Source organism: Falco punctatus (genome assembly GCF_963210335.1).
Source record: "Falco punctatus genome assembly, chromosome: Z".
Classification (NCBI taxonomy): Eukaryota; Metazoa; Chordata; class Aves; order Falconiformes; family Falconidae; genus Falco; species Falco punctatus.
This window is the reverse complement of record NC_137586.1, coordinates 45,219,026-45,246,256: the sequence shown is the minus strand read 5'-3', so window position 1 is coordinate 45,246,256 and position 27,231 is coordinate 45,219,026. Positions and strand designations below refer to the sequence as shown.

General features: G+C 37.1%; 1 protein-coding gene and 1 long non-coding RNA gene across 10 annotated transcripts in view; one reads left to right on the top strand and one right to left on the bottom strand.

Moving 5' to 3' along the window:
- The window catches only part of FANCC (FA complementation group C), a 109,948-nt gene that overhangs the window by 50,790 nt on the left and 31,927 nt on the right, over positions 1-27,231 (top strand). The gene's annotated exons all lie outside the window — the stretch shown is intronic.
- LOC308057085 lies at positions 40-27,226 on the bottom strand. Its single transcript, XR_013925116.1, has 2 exons — positions 22,775-27,226; positions 40-12,170 (listed from the first exon to the last, which is right to left on the bottom strand). It is a non-coding gene; the product is annotated as an uncharacterized lncRNA (long non-coding RNA).

The following is a 27,231-nucleotide window of genomic DNA, read 5'->3' as shown; positions in this document are numbered from 1 at the left end:
ACTAACTAAAATTAACCATATTTTCTTCTTGTCTTTAACCTTTTCAAGAGGCTTTTCCTGAGGTTAGCATACTTGGAATTCACACTGTGGCAATGCTTGCATACCAAAGTAAAGTGATGCAAAAAAAAAAAAATCCTGCTTTTCTAATAGTCTGCCTGGTTGGATATATTCTTCGTGATAACATAGGAGATGCACAATACCATGCACTTAGTTATCAAATAGAACAAAATTTGTCATTTTATTTGTTATTAGCAGCAGCATACACATTAATGATGTTAAGTAATGAGGGAGAGTTGTACCCAGACAATCTAAGTTAGCTTCTGTTTCTAGGAGGGAGAAATCTAATCTAGATGTGTTGCCTTATCTGATTGATGTAACTGAACTGATGGTGTTGCTGATACAGGAAAAAGTATCAAGTAAACAAGAACAAAAAGCTGGGGGTAGGTGAAGGTGGGACTGCTGCTTTTGGCACCATGGCAGCACTGCCACCTGAAACTGTCTTAGATTGGGACTAACATGTAAGGCATTTGATTCAAGCCTCTCTGTAGTCTGCAAGGAATTTTTCTACCCACTCTGTGTGTTTGAACCAACCTTAATGGTCATTGTGACTTGATGGGTCAGGAGTTAATCTAAAAGTGATAAGGAAGAGGGCATAGAGGAGTTCAAAGCACAAACATGTTATACTAGCTATTTTAATTATTCAGCACTTCCCTAGTTTGCCTAAAGTGGGTGTAGCATAATATGACCTGGAATGTAATACGTTCATATTTTGATTGGAAAGAAAGAGCTCTTGGAAAACTTCTAATTAAAAAAAAAAAAGATAGGTAAGGGAAGCTGTAAGATGCACAGCAGAAGAATACAAAAGTGGAGATTGAAAGAAAGGGTATTACTCAATTGTTTTCTGTAGTTGTTAGAATTTCTTCTTGTTTCTTACTGTCCAGTGTGCATCATAACAAAGCGTTTTGAAGAAAGTGCTTTGATCTCCTTTTCCTAATCATCATTGTAATTCTAGTCACCAGATATTGTGATACCATGCTTGTTTTACAGAAGAACATAAGGTAAATTTTGCTACTCTTGAAGGGTTTCTTTCGCCATGTGTGATAATGATTTATATTTTTTTTTAAATAAATATACAGTAAGTCTGTTAACCTACCTAGTGCATACTTAACATTGTTTTCTCCTGAACTGCTTTCTTTTCCATATTATATCTGTTTCAAAAGATTGTCACAGAAAGAGTTCAAGATACATTTTCTATGAGAGCCATAGTTTGAGATGTGCATCGGCTGTTTTCATATTGACTGGATGACCAACCTCTGTAGTGATTGATCTGACCTTAGCCTTGTTTGTAATATGGTGGAAGCTCTCTACACCAGGGATATTCATTCTCTGGTGGAGAAGTTGCAAGGTACACTATGGTACAATATGGAAATATGTCTAAAAGTCTAAAATACAAGGTTGAAACAAATTCTTGGGGGTGGGGAGGAAGGTAGTTTTGTGGCTACATAATGTAAGGGGAGTTGAAATCCAGGAATTAATTCTAAATAAAGCTCTGAAATTTCAATGCTACTTAAAAGGTCTTTAGCATTACGGAAAACTTGCCTGTACTTGGAATGAAATGATAGATTATCTAGGGCATTTAACCTCTCCCTAGAGGGTACAGATGGAAAACCATCCATGACCACACACAACGGGGCTTTGTGTCAGGTCCATGCACACTGACACAGAAGCCATTGATGAAAGGGGGTTTACATATAGAAACTGCGGTTCAGCTTCTGTGGAAGTGACCTTCACAGTAGCCTTGTCCTTTGCCTGTGCAGCTGAGAGTTAATTTTATCTCCTCAACTTAATACTTCAGCATACACTGAGGAGGAATACTCAGTTTTTAAAGAGCTGAAGTAGTTCAGTGTGTAAGCCAGCATGCATCAAAGAACTTGGGACTTCCGGGTGTACATTTAGTTGACAATAGAACAAAGAAAATGTAAAAAAGCAAACCAACCAACCAACCAAAACCCCTACCCAAACAATGAAAAAATGAGGAGTGTGTAATGGACATAGACAACTTTACCTGCATTCTGTTAACTGTTTAGCAAGAACAACAACAGCAAAAAAACTTTCAAAGATTTCTTCCTAGTTTTCTGGGGTTTACATGGGACTTACATGAAAAACTTTTCTGCCAAAATGCAAAGTTATATCTAATTGGAAAATGGTATTATTTAGTCAAGTTAGTGGTGAATATTCTTCTTTCCTTTGTTTTTATAGCTGTTTACATTGGCTACTAAATTACACCTTGTTTTTTGTCATGGCAAGTCCAAGTTCCTAAAGAGTGCTTTGTGGCTTTTCAGTGCATCTTTGACTAAGGTCATTGATAGGAAGACTGATCTCAGGTCTTTTGTTTTCAGCTACTAAGCTGCATTTTCAAAGTAGCAAAAAATGTATTTGATGCTTGCTTACTTTTAAACTTTCCTGCCATTGTCATAGAAAAGCTGTGTTTTTAATGACAAGAAGGATAGCTACCCACTTGAAGCGCATTATTAGTAGGTTTCAGAAACCGAGATTGTGCAGGTCTGTAAGTCCTCTGAAAGAATAAAATGTGCAAATAAATGACTTGGATTTTAATTAAAACATGCAATGTGTAGACTGTAGTGTTTTTAGGATCAGATGTTGTTTGAAGTAAAGTGGTAGTATTTTTTTATTATTATTCTGAATTTTAGGACGAGAATCTAAGTTCCATAGGTCTTCTATATAGCCAGGTGCAGTGTAGGAAGCCAAGACACGTGCTGCCACAGATTTCTCACTGGTGAAATCAATCATGACCTGGTGGAGCCAGTCTCTAAGAAAGAAAGAGATCTGGTTTCTCCAGCTGGCCTTCTCTGAGCTGAGAGTTTTGGAGCTGTGCAGTACTTGTGGTTCTAACATGGGCGCCTGTCTGGTGGCGCTGGAAGAGCTCCCTTTCACTGTGGATTACATCACATTGCAGCAACTAGAGAGCTTTTCGGAAGTAGATTTCCATTTTATTAACTTGGTCACACCTCCTCCTCTGCTTTCAGTTTATAAACTGTGTTTATGGATTGTTTATGGCTTTGGAATTTGTTTCAAGTACTGCTTTTGTTGGATTGTTTTGGAAGGCCGATACAGACTTGTGAGAGTGTTGCAGCCCATGGCCCTTCAAATTGAGTTAAACAGGAGCAGTTACTATCCCTCTTTTTTTTTCTTTTTTTTTTTTTTTTTGTTAAAATAAGTGATATTTTTTTCAGTGCTTTACTTTCCCTCGAAGGAATACAAGGGAACAAGACAGTATATACATAGTAGCTTAAACATAGGGGTGGAAGGCCAGTCATCCTTGCCCCGCATTTTAAGAGATGGTTTTTGGGCTTGGCCAAATTTTTCTTTTGGGAAATACGTAGTACTTTGGGGTATGTGTATCCTGTGCAAGGCCACATTATATTAATGGCTGCAAAAGTAATAGGTGTTCTTTGCAAGAGTAATTTTTAATGGCACTGGAATAATTTCTGTTATATTTTTAAAAAATACCTAATGAAATATGTGTGGTTTATCTTTCTTAAGATTTCATACATGTTTTCTCTTACCAGTGTTATTCTGGGTAATTTTTTAATTTAGGATGGTATGATGCCAAATCAATGTAAAAATTTTGATTCCAAAAGTTTTAATTTTATTGCATCAGTGAGTTTCTAATTCTTCAACAGAACTGTGTAAAAATAATGCTCCTATGAAAATACTAAAACTGATTTTTGAAAAAGCCTCTAAAACTCTCACTCATCTATTAATCATTTCTGAATGTTGCTGAGGTATTTCTGCTGTAAGATCAAGGTTTTGAATTATGGTCTGTAGTCCTTGCCTCCCTCTCTTTGAGTTTTAACTTCTCAGTTTTCTGATCAGATAAGCAATATTGGTGGAAAGCTGATGGACACCACTTATTTCCAAATGTATGCAATGGAAAGCAGAGACCATATTATTCTTTCCTTTGGACAGTGTCAGCACTCAATAAAGTTCACCCTTGAGACTACCTGCTTGAAAATGCAAATGCAGTCTTTTCAAATAAAGGGTATCCATTTTGACCAATACAGTGTTTGCAGTAAAACTAACATTTTTTTGCTGGAGTGTTTCTGCTTTTTAGGCAAATAGGAGGTATACCAGATCTTCAATGTCATCTTGTTATTTTTTGAATAGCAAACATGGAAACATGTTTGAAAACCATTAGTTTATTAGTATTTATTTGTATTGTTATTATTGATTTTATTATTTATTATATTATGGTATATGTTTAGTATAACCCCTGCTTGTACAGCAAGCAGTGTTTGAAAGTTTTTGGTTAAAAGGGTTTTGTGGTTTTTAGTTTGTTTTGTTTTGTTTTTCTTTGGTTTGGTTTTGGCTTTTTAGATTTGAGTTATAAATCTGAAAATAAAATGTCAAGGCTTTCTGTATGGGATCTTTCTCTTCAGCACTGTTACACTTGCTTCCTGTGGAGGACACATGAAAGTTTCTGAATGGAAGTCTTGTTTTCCAGGAGAATGGAAGGCATATACCTGTCCACCACATGGCAACATTTTGATGCACGTTGAAGCCACATTTCTTTAGACTAAATTTGATTGAGTTCTGTCCATTGTATTGAATTGTATTGAAGTGTTTTGCAGTGGATTGCTGCTCCTCAAATAGGCCAGATCAAGAAATTTACTGCCAATTAAGCACAGGAAGTTTGAGATTTTTAGTGATAGTCTCTGGATGACCTGGGTTTTTTTATGATCATCTTGACTTTTAACTAAACTACAATTTTAACTGAGCTGCTTCAGTTAATGAAGCACTGACCTTTCACCCCTACTTCTGAATCTGTGCCAGAATTTTCAGCAAAATGGGTTTTTAAGGCCTTTGCTTTCCATGTAGCAATGTATCTAAGACTGTGGTCTCTCAGTGCTGGTTCACAATGTTTTGATTTACTTCTTGGAAGAGATGCACATGCATTGAAATGCTTAGTTACCTCTCACTATAAAATTGCACTTGTATGTGGTTTCCCTTTCCTCTTTAGATGCAAAGTGCATCTTCACTCATATCTTGGATCATGCAGCTGTCTGATCAGGTGTTACCATATTTGTCATTCTTAATAGTCAAATTCATTGACATATTTTGGCTAGGCAACAGTATTCAGGAGTAGAAGAACAACAACACTGTTATAGAAACGGCAGTTCAGGAAAATGAACTTTATTTAAATTTTAGGATTTATGTGGACTTCTGTTTTGTCTGTCATGGAAGAGCTGCTCATTGATTTACTGGGACTTTGCAACATTACTTCTCAGGAAGTCTTATAGAAATTGAAATAGATGTATTACAAGAAAGAAGTTAGAAAGTAGGCATTGATGCAAAATATATGGGAAAGGTGTGGAGAATAGCTGAGAAAAAAATGGAAGGAAATTATATTGAGAAAAGGTCAGAGAGTGTACAACGTGTGTGTGTGTGTGTTTTCATATATTTTGGCTTCTATTTGGAATGAGTTACTGAAGCATTTTCAGTATTTCTGTCACAACAAGAATAGTGAGGCATCACAGTAAATCATGAAGCAACTGAGAGAGACTAGATTATCTTCGAGAAATACAGGGATTCTCAAGTATCCAAAATAGCTTTTTTTGTGAAATAGAACATGAAAAAGGGAGGTAGATGCTATAATTCTAATTATAGAATCATAGAATGGTTTGGGTTGGAGGGGACCTTTAAAGATTGTCTAGTCCAACTCCCCTGCAATGAGCAGGGACATCTTCCACTAGACCAGGTTGCTCAGAGCCCTGTCCAACTTGACCTTGAATGTTTCCAGGGATGGGGCATCTACCACCTCTCTGGGCAACCTGTTCCAGTGTTTCACCGTCCTCATTGTAAAAAATTTCTTCCTTGTATTTAGTCTGAGTCTACCCTCTTTCAGTTTAAAACAGTTGTCCCTTGTCCTGTCACTACAGGCCTTTATAAACAGTCTGTCCCCATCTTTCTTATAAGTCCCTTTTAAGTATGGAAAGACTGCAATAAGGTCTTGAGACCTTAGAATAAGAAAATTGTATTTTCTTTCTGTGCCTGTTTTATGGGAAGAAATTTGTTTTGCAGGGGATATGGCGTACGTGCATTTGTTGCTATTCACAGTACATAGTAATGACAGCTTTGTTGCTTATTATGATAGCTGCTAGTACTAACTTACCAACAGTGGTGTATATTCTTACATACCAGTAGATGGCATTCTTCATACTACATACAGGTACATATATGTTTGTTTTGTATTAATATGTACACAACTTTCTATTTCACAGCATTCTAATACATATTCTTCTAAGGGAAGGTGAACATTTTCTTTTAATAGTGGTCTCTAGATTAGAAGCCAGCTTCACTACTGCCCAGATTGCATGGCATTATTTTGAGTCTTTAGCTGCCTAATGATGCTTGAACTGGTGAGAGTTCTGCATTAAGTTTCCTGAAACTTTTGGCAACAATTCAGGATGCTAACTAACAGGAAAATTAATTTGATTATCTTCTTTCCTGTATCTGCAGTGCATGCAGTTGAACTGATTTTTGTTTTTTCTTGCCCAGAATTATTCCAGAGATGTGGAATAATTCTCCCTGTGTTTTCACTTGTTATTATGATAATGACTAATTCTTCATATTTATGGGTTTTTTTAGTACTTAGGGGCTTTGTATCTGAAGGTATGTTGTTATTAAACACTGTACATAAAGTGTTTAGAAAACATTCTTGGTTCTGAAGTGGTTACAATGAACGACTCATCATGCAAATAGGCTTAGAAAAAAGTATAAAAAAGAAACAACTCCTTTCCTCCAGCCACCTCCATCCCTCGCTGTTATATAATGACAAATAGTATTCTGAACAGCACAGGGTTTTTGTATTTCCCCTCCTCTGTTTTTCCCTAGATGACCTTTATTACACGGTTTCATGGTGACACACTTAGGTATGGTCATGCACTGTACTTTTAAGGTCCAGTTGTCTATCTATTCCGGAATGTTTTTACTATGTGTGTCATCATATTACTTGGTTTGCTGCTCCCATATTTTAATTTATTCTGTCACCTTTTTCAGTGCTGCTGGTTTCAAAAGTTTTATTTGGTGTAGGCATGAGACTTCCTGCACATTGTCAGGTACGGCAAAGCGTCTGTTCTTTTGGTTTTAGTAATTTGTTAAGAGTAATTGCAGTGCAAGTGTAGAAAGCTGCGAGAACATACATCACCAATAATTACCAGTAGATGGCACTCCCTATATTAAGTCATTGCCAGCATGTACCTCATACAAACGTGTGCACACAAAAACATGTACTCCCATACACCGTTTTTAAAGAGTAGGGTAATTTAGATGTTGTTAAGCATTAACTAATGGTAATAATGCTGTGGCTTTTCCCTGGCTCTATCTGGACATGCTTTATTACAAAAAGGCCGTATTATGTCGTAGTTGGTCTTTAATTTGTCAAATTTGTTGCAAGGATGACAAATAAAGGTGAGTGCTTCCTCTAAGGAAGGACAAAGTTGAATTTGACTTCTGCAACCAAAATAAAATATAAAGTTAATAAATGTTATTATATTATATAAAATAGTGGTGTAAAATAATGCTGTAACAGAGTAAGCATGAACACGCCATTCACTGCAGCTGTTACTGAGAAATAAAAACTGGGAGTTAGCTGTTGTGCATTACACTTTCACTTAAGCTATTCGATGTTAACAAAAGTTTTCCATTCTTAGTTAAAACTAAGTGCAATTATTAAATAAATATGTCCCATAAGAAATGGAAACAAACAAAAGGTCTACCACATATCTAGCTGCTAGCGGTTGTCTGGAGGCTTTTGTGAACACACAAGAGATTCTGGATAATTACAGGCTAGTGATCCCTTTTGCGATACTGTTTTGTTTATGTTTGGAGGTATTTAGATTATTCTTATAATTCATGATTAGTCAGAGCATTGAAGCACTTGGAACTTAATGCAATTTTAGAAATGTTATTGTTATGCAATGCAATTTTTAATGTTCTTATAATTCTTGAAGATTTTAATTCAGTTTTAAATCCCACATAGGCTCATACCTTGTGGACAGGATGGAAAATTCAGGTTTTGGTGGCATTTATAAGTTGACAAGCCATCACGATTACATGCTATGTTTGGCCTGTGAATCAAGGAATAATGAGGAAGTGTGTTAACTTTTTCCCAATAGGAAAAGCTGATTTAAAAATGTTTCCCTGATACAAGAGGAAAATATGAAAGATACTGCTTCTCAATTCTGTGTTTAAAATTCTGTTTACATAGTTTTATTTTTTATCTGTGAAGCTAAATATACAGGGTTTTTTGTTTTAAGCTTGACCTGTCTGTTTAATAACGAAATTGACTAAAGAGCAGCAAACGTACCTGAGTGAATGTAATTGTCACAACAGTAAAATTGACGGTTTTCCCATTTTTTATTTAAATAATAAAGGATCAGAAGATTGCACCACCCTAGCTTCTGAGTAGTTCTCAGTCCCCCATGTCGTAAAAGGAAGTTTAAATATGTAATAAAGGTAGTGACTATAAAACTGTGTTTTACTCACCTAGTCCACCTCTCTTGATACACAGTGCATATGCATGCTCTTAAACTAGATCTCAGAAGCATAATGAAACAGGCATCTGAAGGGCACTTTATTCTAGAATGGTTTTTCATTTATGTATACTAACAAAAATCAAAAACCTATTCTGATTGCAGATAGAACAGGTTAAATGGCAACACCCTGCCCCCTGTATAGCTGAAAGGACATTCAGAAGATTCAGATATGCCATTTTGTCAAAAGCAGTGGTAATAAACCCCAGAAAAGTCAGAGGGCAGCTTTCCTCTTTGTAATTATTTGAGATAAATTAATTGGTGTTTTAAAACATTTTTCATTTAATTCAACCAGTGGAAGCTGGGTGAATTGTTATTTCAGGCATGTATGTGAAAGCTATACACACACATGTTGCGTAAAATGCAACATAAAAATGACATTTTAGAGAATGCATAAAGAAAGTGATAATAGTAAGTTCTTTAAAACAGTTTGTAAATAAGACTGAAAAAAACCAGTTTTACAAACTTAAGGGCTACTCACAGGTGAGAGATCACAGTGTAATGAGGATTTGGAACAAGTGGTGAGTCACATGCTAGCAGGTATAGACCTAACTTCAGATGCCTTGTATTTGTTAAGCAGCAATTCAAAATCAGAGTTGTATCAAAAGCAAACAAAAGAGCTTGGGGACATGGAGCGCTCATTTTATCAGAGCCAGCTGGCAAATCAAATCTGGCAGGCGGGGGGTAGCTGGGACCTGAAGTGGGGAAGATGGGTTGAAAGGTTATGCAGATCTAAAAATTCTTGGTGGAGCTTCATAAGTTTTGCCAGGAACTGGGGCAGTGGACAAAAAAACCCAAAAAACCAAAAAACCAAACAACAACAACCCCCCCCGACCCAACCCCAAACAAAAAAACTCCCAATTCAGAGGAGTAATACTCTTCAGTGAAGTTTAAAGCTGAAGACGCCTAATATTCAGTGAGTGTCTCCTGAATGCTGACTGTTCTGGAGAACACCTGAGTGGTACATTTGTTGGCTGTGTACAAAACCAACCCAAACTAAAAAGGCAATATCTGATATTGACACACAAGGAGAGGCATTCTGATTGGTACCAGATATTCAGATTGGTGTAACATCAAGGTTGCTCTTAAAATATGGCGGAGCAAACATTTTCAAGTTCAGCCCTCTCCATAAAGAAAACTGCTTTTGTTTCTTTGGCTGTCATTTGGGTGGCGTACAGCAGTCAGCTTGTGTCACCAGAATGCAGCAATATGTTTGTAAAAGTCAAGAAGTTCTATGAGTCTGGAAGAAAAAATAATAATTCCCAAACCCAACAATAAAATAATACAGTCAGAAAAGCTCCAAGCTGTTTTTTAAAGAAGCAGAACTGAGTTAAATGAAACAAGCAAAAATGCCTTTGCACAGATGTAACATACCTGTGGAGAAGTGTATAGAGAGACAGACTGTACTAAGAGGAAGAGTATCATGTATGTGGATGGGCTGTATAAAAATCTTCAGAGTGCAGTTTTATGTACTTAATCAAGCTGCCTGAACCATCCTTACAAGTGTATTGATGTGCGAAACTGTTTAATAAGCATTCTTTGCAGTTTGTGAAAGTTTGAGAAACAGAAGGGACTAATTTAAGAAAAAAATCCTTATTTATATGCAAAAAACCAGAGATTATATCACTGCAGTCATATCAGTTAAAATAGGAAAATGCTACTGCTGTTTGTATCATGGGCCTAACAAAAGAAGAGTAAGAACTGTAACTCCTTCACTGGCCTCAGTTCATGCAGTAAAATGTTTGGGGTTCAGCTGAAGCTGACCTTCAGCTGAAATGATAATAAACCAATTGTAGCTATTCAGGAAAAAGGTCTGAGGATAAATTTAGTGATCAAACACTTTTCACCTCTAAAACCAGCATTTGCAAAAGTAAATTCAGACGAATAGAATTGGTGTTTACTGGAAAATCCAGTAAGCATTTGGAAGAGTGTCAGTGAAGCAAAACTTAGGTGCAGATCAACTATTCTAATCCGTGGAAGACCTGAGAGCATTCAAGACACAGGCTAATTGAAAAGACTGGTTAGTGGCACCTTGTGAATTGAGCATTGTGGCTATTACACGACAGAGGAAGCTGAGTGTAGACAAATGGACACTGATGCAGTTGGTGTGTGGGAGCACCAAGGGTGGGCTGCTCCACAGGGGAAGGTGAGCCAGGATCCACAGGTATCAAGGAGGCAGGTGTGGCTGTGGCTTTGCACACAAGTGGCACAAGTTGCACAAGAAGACCAGAGCAACTCCAGTGACAATCACCAGGGTTGTCCATGATAGCCAGACCAGGTTCTCAGTGATGATGAGGCAGGTCCAAGGTCAAGATGGGAAGTCATGGCCATGGGTCAGGCTTCAGAGCAGCGAGGTGCATGGGAGTCAGGGCTTCAGTATGTGGAACAGTTGCTCTGGAAGACAAACATCATAAATAATCAATGCACCCCCCTTTCTCTTAGCTTTTATATCTGAGCAGGCATCATATGGTATGGAATATCCCACTGGTCACTTTGGGCCAGCTGTCCTGGCTATGTCCCTCCCATCCCAAGATCTTGCCCACCCCCAGCCTGCTTGGAAGGAAGGTTGGAGAGGCAGCCTTGATGCTGTGCGAGTGCTGCTCAGCAGTAGCAAAAACACTGGTGTGTTGTCACCACCTTTCTAGCTACCGATGCAAGCACAGCGCCATGAGGGCTGCTCTGGGGGTCAGCAGTTAGGCTAGTTTTCCTGTATGTTTATTTGCTGCTTGTATACAAGAAGTAACTGGACAATCTGTGTTCTGTGAGAACAGCTCTGTAGGTGGTGATAGAAAGGACTTTTACTGGGGAAGTGGGACATGATTATGTGTGAATTACTTGTGCTCAGGGTTCTCAGTGTGTTTCCCCCAGATGGCCAAAGGAAAGTTTGTTGGTATAGTGTCTGAAACACAAAGGTGAGTGCATTTGTTAGACACGGAGAATAAACTGATGCTGGAAGTTTGCTGGAGCTGGAAGTATTCTGGTAGATGAAAGGAACATCTTGTGTTGTGGAGAGTGCATGACTGTGAAGTGCTTTATCTGCCCTCCAGACACTTTTCAAATCCCTCAGAGGTGAAACCCCAGAGAATGTTCTTCATCCAAGCATTCTTGGTCTAATTGGGAAGAGGTCTGCACACAGGGACTCCAGATTACTTGATCTGATCTGATTAGTGGGTAATTTGTAGCCATTACAGGCTTCTGCAATAAATAAAAGAGAGGTAAAATATTACAATATATTTTGTAATGGAGCAGGTTTTTTCTGCCACATAGACAGAATTTCAAAGTCTAATGTCCAATTCCCTATTGAACATTCTCTTGCTTTGCGTACCAGTGCTTCATAATACCTCATGCCTGTGATCAGATGTTTGTCTTTTCTTAGCACCAGTGGTTTTTGTGAGTCTTCCTCCTATCGGTGGGTATCTCAGGAGGTTTATTCTCTTCCGTCAAGGCAACTTGCTATGTGAAAGTGGGATGAGTACTTGAAGGTCTGTTCGTACCTTCACCAAACAACAGGTCATCTTGGAGGCTCCCTGGAACAGTACCATCCTGCACTGCATTCTGCATTTTTTTAGAAGAAAAGGAATAACAGAAATGGACCATGTAACCATCATAAAAGAACATTTTTTGGCTTGTTTTTAGTATTGTTTCTTATAAGCTTGGTTTAATATAATTGGGTAATTGTTATTTAAGGAGACAGTGTTCCGTCTCTTCAATCTCTCTAAAATTACCAACTTTAATACTGATGCATTAATTTCTGCCTGAAGATGTAGGTAGTACATTGGAATTATGGTCTGTTCTTAGGCGAAGAGGGTTGATTGGATTTTGTGGCAAATATGCTTGACACCTTTTAATTAAACTTGCTACCTACTATTTTTATTTATATGCAAACTGAGACAGATGTTGTTAGGAAAGAACATGATACGTTAAGAATAATCCAAATAGAATGTAAAAAGCTTTTCTTTTTTTTTTTAAATATTCTCTTGTCTCTATAGAAGGTCACATTTTTCTAGAAGGTGGGAATTTAAGGTAACACAAAGAAAATTTAGCACACAAATTTTAGTCAGCCTCATGATCTGTTCTTTAGTCTGCTTTATTAAATTAGGAAGAGCCTAAATCATTTGTCATTTGTCATTCAACAGGGGCAAATGTGCCCCAAGACCATTTGATGCAGAAAAGTATTAGAATAATGTTGGATTTACAACGAATGATATCTCTATGAGATAAGAATACTATATTAATGACATATATGGGTAATTTGTCTGTTAAAAGGCTTATGAATTGCTAGAGGTTATCCTGAGAAACATGTTTCTTCCTTCTCATCTAGACAGTTTTCAAAGGGAGAGATTAAGAGCTGAACTGAGATATTTGAGTTAAAATGATGAACATACTTCACCTGCTACTTATTATCAAGCAAGTTAGAGGAGAAAGAATCAATGTCCTAGAGCATAGGGTTTAGCATGGTTTTATTACAAATACAGCACTGTATTTGTAACTTCCTTGTCTGCTCATTCTAAGGGGACAACACTAGTCATAGTAATATTCAGGCTGAGATTAATAACTAGTTTGTTTAGACTATTTCTTACCTTTGTGGTGATATCACTATAATATTTTACCACAGGTGAAACACAAAATAATCAGAAGGGAATGCCAGTTTAAGAGGGAAGGGGAGGAGTGGAGCAGGGGTTCTGGTTTTCCCTAGCATTTGTGGGAAAAGAGAGGTCTGTGTTCCAGGGGGCTTGTGTCCAAAAGAGAAATGGAAAATGTTAAGTCTCCTGGAGGCCAAAGTAGTTCAAAGTTACTTAGTCACTTTCTAAGACTCACTCTTGTGGTTTTAGGGGTCTTACGGCTTTTTTGGTATGTTTGGAAAAGAGGAGTTGTCATTCCTCCTCTACCTGTGCAGATGATCATCCCGAACTTTGATCACTATAAAGGCCATAGCATATTTCTTCAGATGAAAGACATCTGATGGCGATTGAAGTATTTATATTGTTTGTGCTTTCGCTATTAATTTTTCTGTGATTTCCCCTAGTCCTTCAGGAGTCTTTGTGGCACTTTTCCTCAGTCTCTATGTATGGAATTTACCCGTGCCTCAAATCAAGGGTTTATGTCAAAGAGGGTCTAAAGACAGTTCCTCAGGAAGTGGTGTGGAGTGGGTGGGGATGAATGGGCTTTTACCCGGTCCTGGACTTTTTCATTCAGCGTTGCTTTTTGTACATCCTTCTTCCCTCCTTTGCTAGCCAGTCGCACACTGGTTACTGTAACAGTTCATATTTATAGCCAGCAGACAATCTGTGCTTTTTACAAGAGCATCTCTGCAGCTAACTGCTGGCAAAATTGTTGAAATGGTACAGACTGTCTCATAAATTTGGTAGGGAAGAGTGCAATAACAGCTATGCGTTGCACTTCCAACAACAGCATTGTACTGTTTATTTTTGTGTGATAGAGCCCCAGACAATCTCAACAGAATGCATGGAATATAAGTTTTGAACTTGTTTACTACTTACTGCAGAGATCAGAATTCGAAATAAAATTTTTTGCAGAGAGAACTGCTACTTATTTTGATGCTTAGGGCTTATTTTATTGTTTTCATATTTACTGTTACTATGAATATTAAACATTCTTAAAGAGAAAGGGAGAAGTTATAATGTGTTTAAATCATAGGGTCATCAGAAATGTTCAATGTGTGTAATCACTTGAAGTAGCGACAGAATCATAATATTTTAGTGCTCTTTAGATACATGTCTAATCCACAATTCACATCATTTTTGTGCTTTAAAGATCTAAAGCAACAATTTAGCTCATTATAAAGATGTGGGGAGAAAGGGTGTTGTTTCAGGCTGTATCTTTTGGTAAGTAGGTTAAAGTGAATATTTCAGTGGTAGATCTGCTTTCTGTGGCTCTGGCTGTACTATAAGACAAAATGTTTTCATAAACTTAAAAGAGAAGTATTTAAAGTATCCAGTTGTCGAGCCATTTGTGCACATTAAAAATAACTTGCTATTCATGTTCAATGCTTTTCTTGTTGGACAATGTAAGGGGACTTCCCGCAACAGATGCAATAGATTATAAGAAGACTGCAAGTATAATAATTACAGCATGAAGCAGACTTTGCTGGCAGATACAAGAACATAGCACTTTCTTTAATCATAGTGCTTCCCATAGTGTGGGTGGCCACAGGCTGCAGACATTTCAGTCAATCCCTTCTATGTGCAGCAGTGGTTGTAAAACAGTTGAAGTAAACAGCATTCCACAGACTTTTAGGGGGTTTTAATTTTGAGAAAGTATAGCTTCCCTTCACCCCTCCTTTTGGCTGCTTGCTTCTGTCAGTCATAAACATACAGGTCATGCTTCCTACCAAATCAGTTCTGCTTGAAGTAAATAGTATATAATGCGATAGAGACTTTTCAAAAAGTTGGGGCTTGGGTGTTTGGGGGGTTTTGTTAACATATTTGTTACTTTACAGCCTGAATGTTTTGTTCTTTTTTGGCAGTAAGAAGTAACCTCTGCACTTACATTAAGTGCTGTATAATGTTTATTCTTTTTTGTTGTTTTATGCCCCCCCCCCTTTTTTTTCTTTTGCTTCCATGCTCAGTGTTATTTTACTGTTTCTGTAAAATGTTTTACTCCAACCGAAATGAAGAACAACTTTTTTTTTTTCCTTTTTCTTTTTATTAACCTGGCAGCCAGTTTACTGTTTTGAAAGCTGATTTCACCTCCTTAATGTTAGACGTACACTTATCTGGGATCTTGAGTTTCATGAGGTGGATTTAAATGGTTGAACTTGGTGTCATGCAAATACACAGCATCTACAGGCCTTTTTGGAGTATGTAAATCAGCTGCAGTTGAGGACAGATACTGTAATTCTATTATATAAGTATATGGGCATGACAAGATACATTTTGATGAATGAGTTTTTTACATTGTGTTTAAGTGTATGTAGAATTAAGTATGTAAATGAGCTTGAATGAAACAACTTTCACTGGGTAATGCATAGTTGAGTCAATTTGCCTTTGAAGCAATACGGAAAGCAAAAGACTGTTAAATGAGATATATGCATACTTTTAAGATCCGAGATCGTGAACTAAAGCCCAATGACTTAATGAACTCCTAACGTGATGAGGGACCTTGAGGTCTGCTTGCTTTGCAATGTGTCCTGAGGGAGTAAAGAGTGATAAAGGCACTTTTCTCAGTCCTTTGTGTGATTTTTTTTGTCCTGGGCACCGATCTGGAAGGGAAAATGGGTTCCTCAGAGTGACTGCCCTCTTTATTCCAGCCCCTGGCATGCATGTCCTGTGCATACACAAAATACATGGGCCAGAGACTGAGTGATTTCTGTTGAAGTATGTGTGACTATGCAGGGGACACACTTAGGGAAACCCACTTCTTCCAGCCATACTTGCTTAAGATTTGACATATCTGCCTCAAACTTGCTAATACACAGTTCTGCCTCTAGCAGGTTAAAAAGCAAGGTTCATAGGTATAGTTAGAGTGGGTCACTTCTAGGGGAGGGGGAAGATTGCATTGAAAATTGGAATATTTTCAATTTTCTTTGACTTTGAAAATTGGACTGATGAATCAAAGAGGAGTAAGTAGTTGATACAGTGGTATTATATACTGAAGAATTCTAGCAGAATATGTTCTAAAACAATATAATTTGTAAAGGACAGGAGGCTGATTGAAGTTATTAAGATATATTCATACAAGAAGAGATTGGGGGCTGGCTCTTTTTAATGTGGTGAAAGAACAGCTAAGAATGAAGTTGGATTTTAATACACAGCACATAATCAATTTCTGATGCTTATTATCCTGAAGTTTTACTGAGTTCACTGACAGTACTTGTTTTGTTCTTCTTCCAGTTTCTGGAGAGTCAACTAGAGGGAGTTCTTGGTCATTTCTAACCTGCTGAAGATTAGACATCTACATTGTTAGTTAGCTTTCTCACTAACCCCTTTGTGAATTGACTTTCTAAGCTGGTTTGGAGATTCTGTAGTCACCCATATATAACTGCATCGGTAGGATGTTAGAGAATTTGCAGTGTTTGCAAATTTGCAAGTTTATCCTATTCTTCTGTTTAAAACCAGTATGATCATACGAATGGGGTGGGGGAAAACAGAGCTGTCATCTTGTTTTTCAAATAAGCAGTTCTTTAACAATGTCAAGCTAACGCGAATATAAATAATTTCTTGGCTTCTGGGCCAAAATAAGTAAAAGCTAAGCATCTTAAAGAGCAAAATGAGAAACTAAAGATTCTGCTTTCCTGTAAGGCTGCTTGAGCTTTAACAGCAAGTGTCATGATTTGCTAGCCAGCTGACATTTTTCAGAGCACTTTAGCGGTGCCAGGTGGCCCTAGTAAAGAATAATGATTTGTTACTGACAAAGAAAAAGCAGTCTCTATTTGAATAAATTCTACTGGCACTGGATACTTTTGTTCAACCTAATGTAATTAGTGACCAGCAATTGTTGCATCACCATTAAAGGCATATTTTATGCTTTTTTGCTAAAAAGTTCAGTGAACATTTTTCTCCCCTTAAACTTTTAACAGCTTGATACTTATGAAGTCCAAACCCAAGTGATTAAAAATAATTTCTGCTGAATATCATCCTAGGTTAGGTGATCTTTGGGTATTTGCAATGTGTACCTATTGGAAGTATAAAAATCTGACATTGGGCACATACGTTTATTGAAAAAAGGCCTGAGTTTGGGATTATCTTTGTTCTAGAAATTACTGAGCTTACAGATTTAAACTAAAAGGGAAACAATTTTATGATGCATCCACTCTTTCTAAACTTATTCATCTCTTTTTTTCCACGTAATTTTTTTTTTTTTTGTGGATTTAAGGAATTCTCTGTGGAAGTTTGCATTTTAGCTTTTGGAAATTGTGGAGGGAAGAGGGAAATTAATTCTAAATCTCTGGCTAGTTGAACCAGAGGGCTTTAAAATAAAAGATTTACGGTTGACTCTGGTAAAGCTATTGAATTTCCTTTTATAAGTTAGTGTAAATGTGTGTTTTATTTCAGCAGCAAAAGTCTCCCCTTTTTTAATATGAAGAGTAATAGCACTTTCTAGGTGGGTGTTTCTGAAAGAGAAAGAAAAGAGAAGGAGATTTGAAACTGCTTTTCCTGTCTGAGGCCAAGAGTAGACTCAAAGCTTGGCAGCCCCACAATTCTTTAGCTTCTTTCTTATGATTTCCAAGGGTTTTGTTAGTGATTTGCAGATGGAGCTTAGGCTTTGGAATTCATCCATTAAAAAGTTGTGTGGTCTTAGCCACAGTAGTAGTGGAACATGTTTTTCCTATAGTAGTTTCACAGAAGTTAACTGAGCCTGAATAGATGAGGAAACAACAGTGCAGCTTCCCCCTGCCCCTCTTCCCATAATTTTATTTTCTGCATATCATTTGGAAATTAGGATCAGGTTGATTTTGAATTGTATGGAAATATGTAACAGGTTTCTTCCATTTTAAGAAACAGGTAGAATATGAACCTAAACATTTTAGTAAGCTACATGCATGATCAGGATGGACACAATTCATAGCATACATTGATATCTGAAGAAAAAGCATATCTGTCTGAATGGGGTTTTGAGTTTTTTTTTCAGTTAAGTTTTTCTAGTAGGTTTTCATGGTCCTTTTGTGGGGTTTTTGGCCATTATTAGTTCTTTTAAAAAGCAAATTGCAGATAGGATGTTGAAGCAAAGTGAAGGAAATTGGCCTGATGTGAGAGCACTGCAAACACTGACTGAAGGAGAGCCTTACATGCTTACATGCTTCAAGGACAGAACAGGGTGAAGGGCTCTGTTGCATCAGATATAACGTGGGGATCTTGATAGAACTTGTTTTCCTGTCTGGGAATGTGTGAAAACCAATGAAGTCTGTACATCTATCAATGTTAATTTTGTGAAAGAACAATATTATTCCTGGATATCTTTTTTAACTTGAAAGCCTTGTTAACTCAGTCTAGTCATTTATCTGTAGATTTTGTGTAGCTTGATCACATGCTTAAATGGCAAGACCGTTGTCTCTGTAGGAATGTTTAGCAAAATAATTTGTTTACAATCAACTAGTCTTTCGTGGTTATCAATGGAGGTTTAGATATGGGCACATGTCAGATTGTCATTCCAAGTGAATAAGGAGAAAAATAAGAAGCTCCAATAAATCCTAAACATATACTTGTGGCTGACAATTTTATTTAGTGTGCTGGTATAGAATTTAGCTAATGAAAACCATCCCATACATGCATGTATTCATAAACTCTGCTGAAACAAAAAAAAAAACTTCCTGACAGTAAAGGTCAGAAAAAAATATAGGAAGAAAACCCCTACCCACCATAAACTTAGGCGCTTTGGCCCGGATTCAGTAAATTACTGAAGATTATTCTAACCTTTCTTAAAGTTGATTTGAAACTGAAGTGATTTCTTTGTGCAATATCTCTGAGTGGTTACTGGAATACTACATTTGGTAAAGTGGGAGATTGTGTTGACTAGCTAATCATCAAAATACATGTGTATGCATAGTATAATGTTTAGCCTGTTTGAAATGTGCTTTAACCAGTTATAATTTTAAAGCAGGAATTGTAGATTTTGATTAGATTATTGATAGTAAGTAGTTAGATTTTTTTCCTATCCTATAAAATATCCTCTGACATACTGAAAATAATTAAGTTGTTAACAAGTATATGCCATGTAATTTTGCCTAATTTACACACTGAGATTTTTATAAAATATCGAGAAAACAAAATTGTGTAGAGTAAAACAGTACTTTGAAGCTACATTATGTTTAAAATCTGTATCGTGTTTTGCTACCTTATTTTCTTTTACATTTTGGTTTTGGTTAGTGGAAAACTAATTTTCTATCTTTTCCTGAAACTAAGGAGCAAGTGAGTAAGAGGTCTTGTCAGCAAAATTAAAAGTCACAGACTTTGTTATGAATGGATAAATGTGTGGAAATAATATGAATTGTGTTATGTCAGCATCCTACTCACAGAATTGGTTTCATAAGCCGATGGTGTTGAGATAGTCTCTGAACAAGTATGCCACCTTGTCATTTACAGACTTAGCCACCACGTTTCTCCAGAGCTGGTTGTTTTATAGTAAAAAAGTTCTAAAAATACCAGACCTGTTTGTGCTTTATTGTTGATTAGTTTTCATCAAACTCCTAAGCCTGTGAGCTTGATTTTAAAGAAAATATTGCTACAATATATCCGCAGGAATTTGGCTTGGACTGAGCTGCTGAAAGCTAGCAAACAAACATTAATTTACATTCAAACAAATCTGGGCAATGTGTATACCTTGCTTCCTGAGGACTCTAAATAATTTAGCAAGTATTTTCGTATGTTAGAATCCTACCTATTTAAAGAAAGAAATACTACCTATTGTGTAACAATTTTATTCTTTCAATAATGGTTGGAAATCATGTTATCTAATTTATCATTAATGTTTTGAAGTATTTTTAAAGCCAGGTTGGAAATAGAATTTGATCTCTTTTCTTCTAGAGCTGTGTTGAAAGCAATGGGTCGTCTGACTGTACAGGGAACACCTAAGAACAAAATTGATGTACAGACTCTTGAAATCATTGCCATACAAGAAATACTCATTCCAAAATCTGATAAAATGCAAAGAGGAAATAGCACTTATTTCTAATGTTTTTTTCTGAATAAGATTTAGTTTTCCTTATTATACCTGCTTTTTCTTAGCAGACCTGAGGAAATCTGGTTCTTGTCAAAGCAGAGGGAAAGGTCAGAAACAAACTGTTACTTGACTGGATTTCAGAAATTTAACCTTGGGTGTCTTTGTTGTACTTATTCTAACAAATTCACATAGATCGTGATTTTCAGCAAAACGTCATTAATGATCTCTTCTCAAAAAAAGTGGCATTCTGTGTTTTCAAGGAGAATGTACTAAAGACGAATATGGTTTAGGATAAATGATAGATCCTTCTGTTCCATCCTGCTCAACCTGTTGCTTTGACAGACTCATCCAAGTTGGCAAGTAGAGCCCAGTAGTGTCACTGGAAAGTCCTAATCATTGTCAGGTTTGAGTGGCTCATCCCAGTGAAACCACCCATCTCCTCTCTTTAAAATACATTGCTTCTGTTGATTTTCACATCTGCTTCTCAGGACATTCAGAATCATAAATACTTTGGAGAGAGTGTGTTGAGAAGTTTCCAAAAACAAATTGATTTATCTGGCTCCCCTGGAATGTCTTTTAAACTGTGTCATAAATTCCAGGACGGTTGCTATGCAAATACAGTTACTAGCGTAAAACTTGTCATGTTGCCCTATAATAAAAATCAAGTGCTATTTCTGTGTTGATGTCTAATTTAAGAGGTAATTGTCCCTTTAATTCAGGCTTCTATATTTTTCCCTATTGAAATGAGTGGGAAGATTATTTACTATTACAGAAAGAAGGGGGAAAAGACTTCAGAGCTTTTGGGTCCCTTCTTAGTAAAGGCAGTATCAGAAGACTAAAGCACCTTTACCCCTTTCTGGAGTTGCAGGCACTAGCTGAGTTGATAGTATCTTCTCAGTCTTTGTTGCTTGTCTCAGTGGAGGGGCAAATTCTGTTCCAGGAAAATAATTTGCAGGCTTTCATAGATGCATGTGCTTCAAGAGATTGTTGCCTCTGAGAAGTGAACTTCGTGGAGTAACTAACTCAATGAATCCCTTGTAGCACATGGAAATCAGCCTTCATTACTTAAAGAGGAGTATCAGAAGAGTTGGCTGAGCTTGATGGAAAATAGGAAGGTAGGAAATGTTTTTCAGTTACTTAGTCCTCTTTAGAGTGGACAATAATCAGGGAACATAGTGACTTGTTTTCTTCATTTGTATTCTTGAAGTCTTTAGTTTCAAGTCTATTCTCATTCCCTCCACTTTCCCTGAGTGAGTTAATTAGGGATAGCCTTGAAGTCAGTCTATAAATCAGAGGAATAAATGCTAAATCAGGCCACCTCTGCGACAAAACCTGCTAGATATGAAGTACTGTGTTGATAAAGTAAATGATTTTATGTCTTCATGCAAATGCTCCTAGAATTATCTGTCTGTTAGAGATATTAGAAATGTCTCTGCAATGTTGAATGTTAAATTGATTTAGTTAGGATGTTAATCAGTATAAATTTCATCAATAAAATAAAGCTACTGGCAAGGTTGTTCAGCTAAGTTGGTCATTTTGAGGGCTTTTTGAAAACTCATTAATTCAGTTTCAGGCTGAAAGGGATTATGTTGCAGAATTTTAATCCAAGGCCATGGGGATGGATATATTCTCTTGCTAGAACCAAGGTGGTTTCCTTCCTGCTTCTTATTTCATCAATAGTGAGGGAAATAAAGAAAGAATTTCTGATATCGCAGTATACCCGACTGCTCTTCATTTTCCAGAATCATGACACCTTATTATTTTTCCTTCTGAATGCAGCACTTCTGCCACAGACTAACCCATTTTTCTGACTTGCAATATATGGCATTAGTGGATTAGACAGTGAGTGGTAGTTAATTTACTGCCAGAAATAACTGACTATTATGTAAACCTCAAATTGTCTACTTCGCTGGAGTAGGCTAGGATTCATAACAGAGATCAATACAGGAGTGCATTTAGTATTGACAGCTTTCCCATCACGTACTTGAATACCTTCTGTTGGGCTTGAAATGGCTCTTTAGAAGTCGTTAGTGTCAAAATTAGTGATCTCTCCAATCTGAGGAATCCACGCTGCAGCTGTATAAAATGTTATAATTTTTTCTTTTCCGAAATGCTCTGGGGGAGTTTCATAATGCAATAATGGAACCTATTACTAATTTTGAATATATCTGTAAGAACCTGTGTGAGAAAACCTCCTGAAGCCTTCTAGATTTCTCTGTAGTATTTTCTGAAAGAGTTGATTTCAAAAGTGAAAGGAGAAATTCACATATAAAGAAACATTGTTTTATACTTGGTCTTGGGGCTGGTTCTAACCAAGTTCTCCAGTAAGATGTGAAGTATCTTCTGATACAGTCCCTTTAGATCTAAGAATTGCTGGAATATAAACATGGTGAACTTCAAAGCTTGAGGTAAAAACTAACTGTTTTCACTGCCATTTAGTTAGAAATTAGACATTCCCAATTTACACTGTATTTTTGATAATCAAGTTCATGATGTATAAGATTAAAAAGGATGGACAAATACCGTAAGAAAATAATTACCTTGATGATCTTGTTGTTCTCAGTCAGTTTTTCTCTTTAGAGATTTTCTCTTGGAATGGTTTGCTTTTATCTTTCCATGTTCTAACTGGAAAAGTTGGTTTCTTGCAGTTACTGAGTTTGTCTTATCCAGTTTACCTGCTAAGTGGCTTTGTTTCTGGCCATTATACACCCCTTCCACATCATTTGTGTATGTCATATTCCAGCCCCAGCAGGCAACTAAGTACCACACAGCTGCTTTCTCACTCTGCCGCCCCCTGCGGGATGGGGAGGAGAATCAGAAAAAAAGGTGAAACAATTTAATAATTGAAAAATATATAATAATGATAATAGTAATAATAATAACAATTGTAATGAAAAGGAGAAATAAAACCCAAAGGAAAAAAATCCAAGTGATGCACAATACCGCTGCTTACCACCTGATGATGCCCAGCTGCTCACCACTGACTGATGCCCAGCCAGTCCCAAGCAGCAATCGGCAGGCCCTGGCCAACTCCCCCCAGTTTATATTCTGAGCATGATGTTCTATGGTATGGAATATCCCTGTGGCTAGCTTGGGTCAGCTGTCCTGGCTGTGCTCCCTCCCAGCTTCTACTGCACCTGCTCACTGGCAGAGCGTGGGAAACTGGAAGAATGCTTGATTTAGAGTAAGCACTGCTTAGCAGCAACAAAAGCATCAGTTTGTTATCAACATTATTTTCACACTAAATCCAAAACACATCACTGTACCTGCTACTAAGAAGAAAATTAACTCTATCCTAGGTAAAACCAGGACAGTGTACTTACACAGAAGTGTAATGTTACAAGTGGATTTTGTGATAGAATAGCAGAAATCTTGTGTTCAAGAAACTGTTCACCTTACAAAAATCATAGTCATGGAATGGTTTGGATTGGAAGGGACCTTCAACTATAATGTAGTCCAACCCTCCTGCTGTGGGCAGGGATACCTTCCACTAGACCAGGTTGCTGAAAGCTCCATCCAACCTGACCCTGAACACTTTCAAGGATGGGGTATCCACGGCTTCTCTGGGCAGTCTGTCCCAGTGTCTCTGGCCTTCTGGGCTACAAACACCCATGGCCGGCTCATGTCCAGTTTTTCATCTACCAGTATCCCCAAGTCCTTCTCTGCAGGGCTGCTCTCAATCCATTCATCCCCCAGTCTGCACTGATACTGAGAATTGTGAGCCAGGTGCAGGACACTTGGCCTTGCTGAACTTTCTGAGCTTTGCACGGGCCTATTCCTCAAGCCTGTTAAGGTCCCTTTGGATGGTATCCCTTCCCTTAAGTGAATCAGCTGTACCACATAGCTCGGTGTCATCTGCAGAGTTGGTGAGGGTGTGCTCAACCCCACTGTCCACTCAACCCCACCCCATTGATGAAGATATTAAATGGTATTGGTCCCAGTATGGATCCTTGAGGAACACCACTCATTACTGGTTTCTGCTCGGGCGCTGAGCTGTCGACTATAACTCTTTGGACACAGCCATCTAGCCAATTCCATATCCATCCAACAGTCCATTTCTCAAATGTTAAGAGTGAATTGTTAGTATTTTTCTTCCAGACAGCTCTCTGCTAATGCAATATATAGTAGTAAAAGACTTATTACTTACAACCAGAATTAAGTGCAGTAAATGAGCTACATTTTCTAGAAATAAGGAGAACTTTCTGGATCAAAGAAAGCATTTAAACCTTAGCTGAAAAATACTTTAAATTGTTACCAAATTTCTTATCTTTGTTGCATGTAGGTATATCTCTCAGGCTTTGCACTGGCAATAGCATCTGTAAAATGAAATATTTAAGACATATAGCTGAATTCTAAATGTTTTTCATCTTCAATACATATTTTTTTTCTATACCTACCTAAAACCTCCTTTTATCTTGACTGAACGATCTCCTTATCCCTGTTTCCCTTGCCCCCTTCTGGCTGCTCAGCGGTTTTGCATGTTCCAAAGGAAATGCGTAAAATCTTAGCATGGATGTAGCAAAGTGCTCAGAAAAGGAAAAGCAAACAAAATCCCAACCAACCAACTAAACAAAAAAAACCATGAGAATGTTGCAGGCCATATGCAGACACTGATGATGTGTAGTAATTTTGTCTTGTCTTTCCCTCTATTGATTAGTCAACAATGACTATTGCACAAGGGTAAGGGGAAAGTAGTTTTGAAATTACTCTTCATGTAAAGAGTGTTAGATTAGTTTTATCCTTAGGAAAGCTCTGGTTACAGAGAGGGTCACAGGATAATGTATTTTATAGTGTTACAGCTGAATATATTGGGTTTTAAGATACTCCCTCATTTAGATGTCATTAGCTGCCGTGTCAGCCTGTCAGGTCCTTGTCAGAGCTTTTTATGTTTGTTCTTCTCACTGTTGAAGCTTTCTGCAAGTCTTTCACTGAGCAATCCAACAAACCTTGTACTTTTCAAGCCACCTCCTTATCTCTAGCAAAAGTGGCATCCCAAGATTGTTGTTACTAACTGCTCTTTTATTTTTTTTTCAGCTTGCAGTCTGATCTCATTCTACTTAGCGAACTGTCCTATTTTGTAAGAACTACTTGTCTGAACCCTTGGTAACTTTCTGAAAACAAATTTTAGCTTTAGTAATAGTTGCAAAGGACAATAAAAATATATACGGTTTCATATTAATAAATTGATTAAGGTGTTTGGAGATTGTACAGTTTAATAGATTTTAGCCTTCACTTTTGACATATTTAGATGCTTGTACATTTTGAAAATCCACCTTTTTGTGTCTTTTTCTTAAGAATGTAAAAGTTGCATGTGATTTACTTCTTTGAAACTCTGGGTTGCCACAGCATTTTCCTTTCTCCTTAGTTTTTGGTAAGTCACTGCATGGCAGTAAAACAGAAGTTTCTCCTGTTGAGGGCTATTTAGGAAAAAAGTTTTATAATGAAAGAAAAAGGGTATTTAGACATTTAAATTAAGGCTGCAAGGTAGTAAATTAATCTTAAAACAAAGTACAATAAATAAGGTGTCCCAGATCCTTCTTACTTATTTTGATAGTAATGAATTTTCTTAGACCTTTGGTGTGCTTCTGTTTATTCTATCTTCTGTCTCACATTAATGAAACATGGAATACAGGGAATACATCTAAGTCCAAGACTTCTGAAGCAGTTGCTTAGGGATGTTCAACAAAAGCATGCATAAATATTTGATACAGGTTTCTGAAAGGAGAAAAAAAGCTTACTGATTTTTATTATTTTAGTGTCAACTCTTTCATCAGATCCCTCTTTTAAAAAGCATATATGGAAAGACCCTAAGACCATGGAATTCACAGGGCTTTCATCTGAACTTTCCTTTTAATTACATGTTTTTAAAATTAAGGTCTTTTTCAGTCTTTGCTAATCCTGACCTTCTGTTACAAAGGTTTTTATACTTACTGCCATACAAAGTGTAATTTAGTTTGTTCTTTAAGTGTCAATGATACATAAAGCCCTAAAATGAATCTCTGGAAAGGGAATGTAGCTGTTGTTACATCAGCATTTAGCAACAGAGGACAGGAAGAAAAAAAACCCTGTAACAAATTGAGTGTGGATCATTTGCTAAGCAACACGAAGCTACCTCTGCTCAGTTATGACAGCAGGATGCAAAAACCAGCTCAAGATTTCACCTAACAGCTTTCCTAAATGAGTTCAGTTGGGAAGGTGCTGGGCTGTAAGATCTGCCCAAAAGACAGCAGAGCTGTAGTACAGAGCTGAGGAACTGGGGAAGTGTGAAACCAGAGTACTGTCAGAGAGAGGCCTCTGTAGGTGCCTGCAGAACCAGTGTTATCAAATGTGTTAATCTGACTTTACTCTGAATCTGTCATCAAAGGATTGTTTTGATTTTTATACGATGTATTAAAAAGTCATTATTTATCATTTATTAAATGTGACTTAAAGCATTCTGTAGCAAATGGTAAAGAAGTAAATGTTATACTAAAATTTTATCATTATTTTTTCAAGATAATGAGGAAATTAAGCAAAGTAAATTATGAGGCCAGACCCTGAATCCCATCAAAAATACTGTAGTCTCTTGAAGGAGCGATACAGAAAAGTAAATATTAACTTTGTGCTTTCTCTTCTTGGTCATGGTACTGATCAAGACTACAAGTGGGTTTTTTGCTGTGTAGCAATGTGACTACTACTATCCAGATGATACCAGACTGAAATGGCTCTCAGAGAACTGAAAAACCTACTTGAGGTCTGGCTGGTTTTGACATGGATAGCCTCCATTGCTATTGCAGTTACTGAAATCCTGTGGTGTGTGAACACATGTTTGATTGTAGCAGCTGCAGCATTTTCCTTCTGGTTGATGGCAGCTGCCTGTTCTTCTGTACCAATGGCGTAAAATGGCCACAACCAATTCAAGGATCCTACGCATACACAGCTCAATAGCAGTTAGTTCTTTTTACACTGCATGTTGTAGCCTAATAAATTTTTAATTCCCTTCTGTTCATTTGTCACA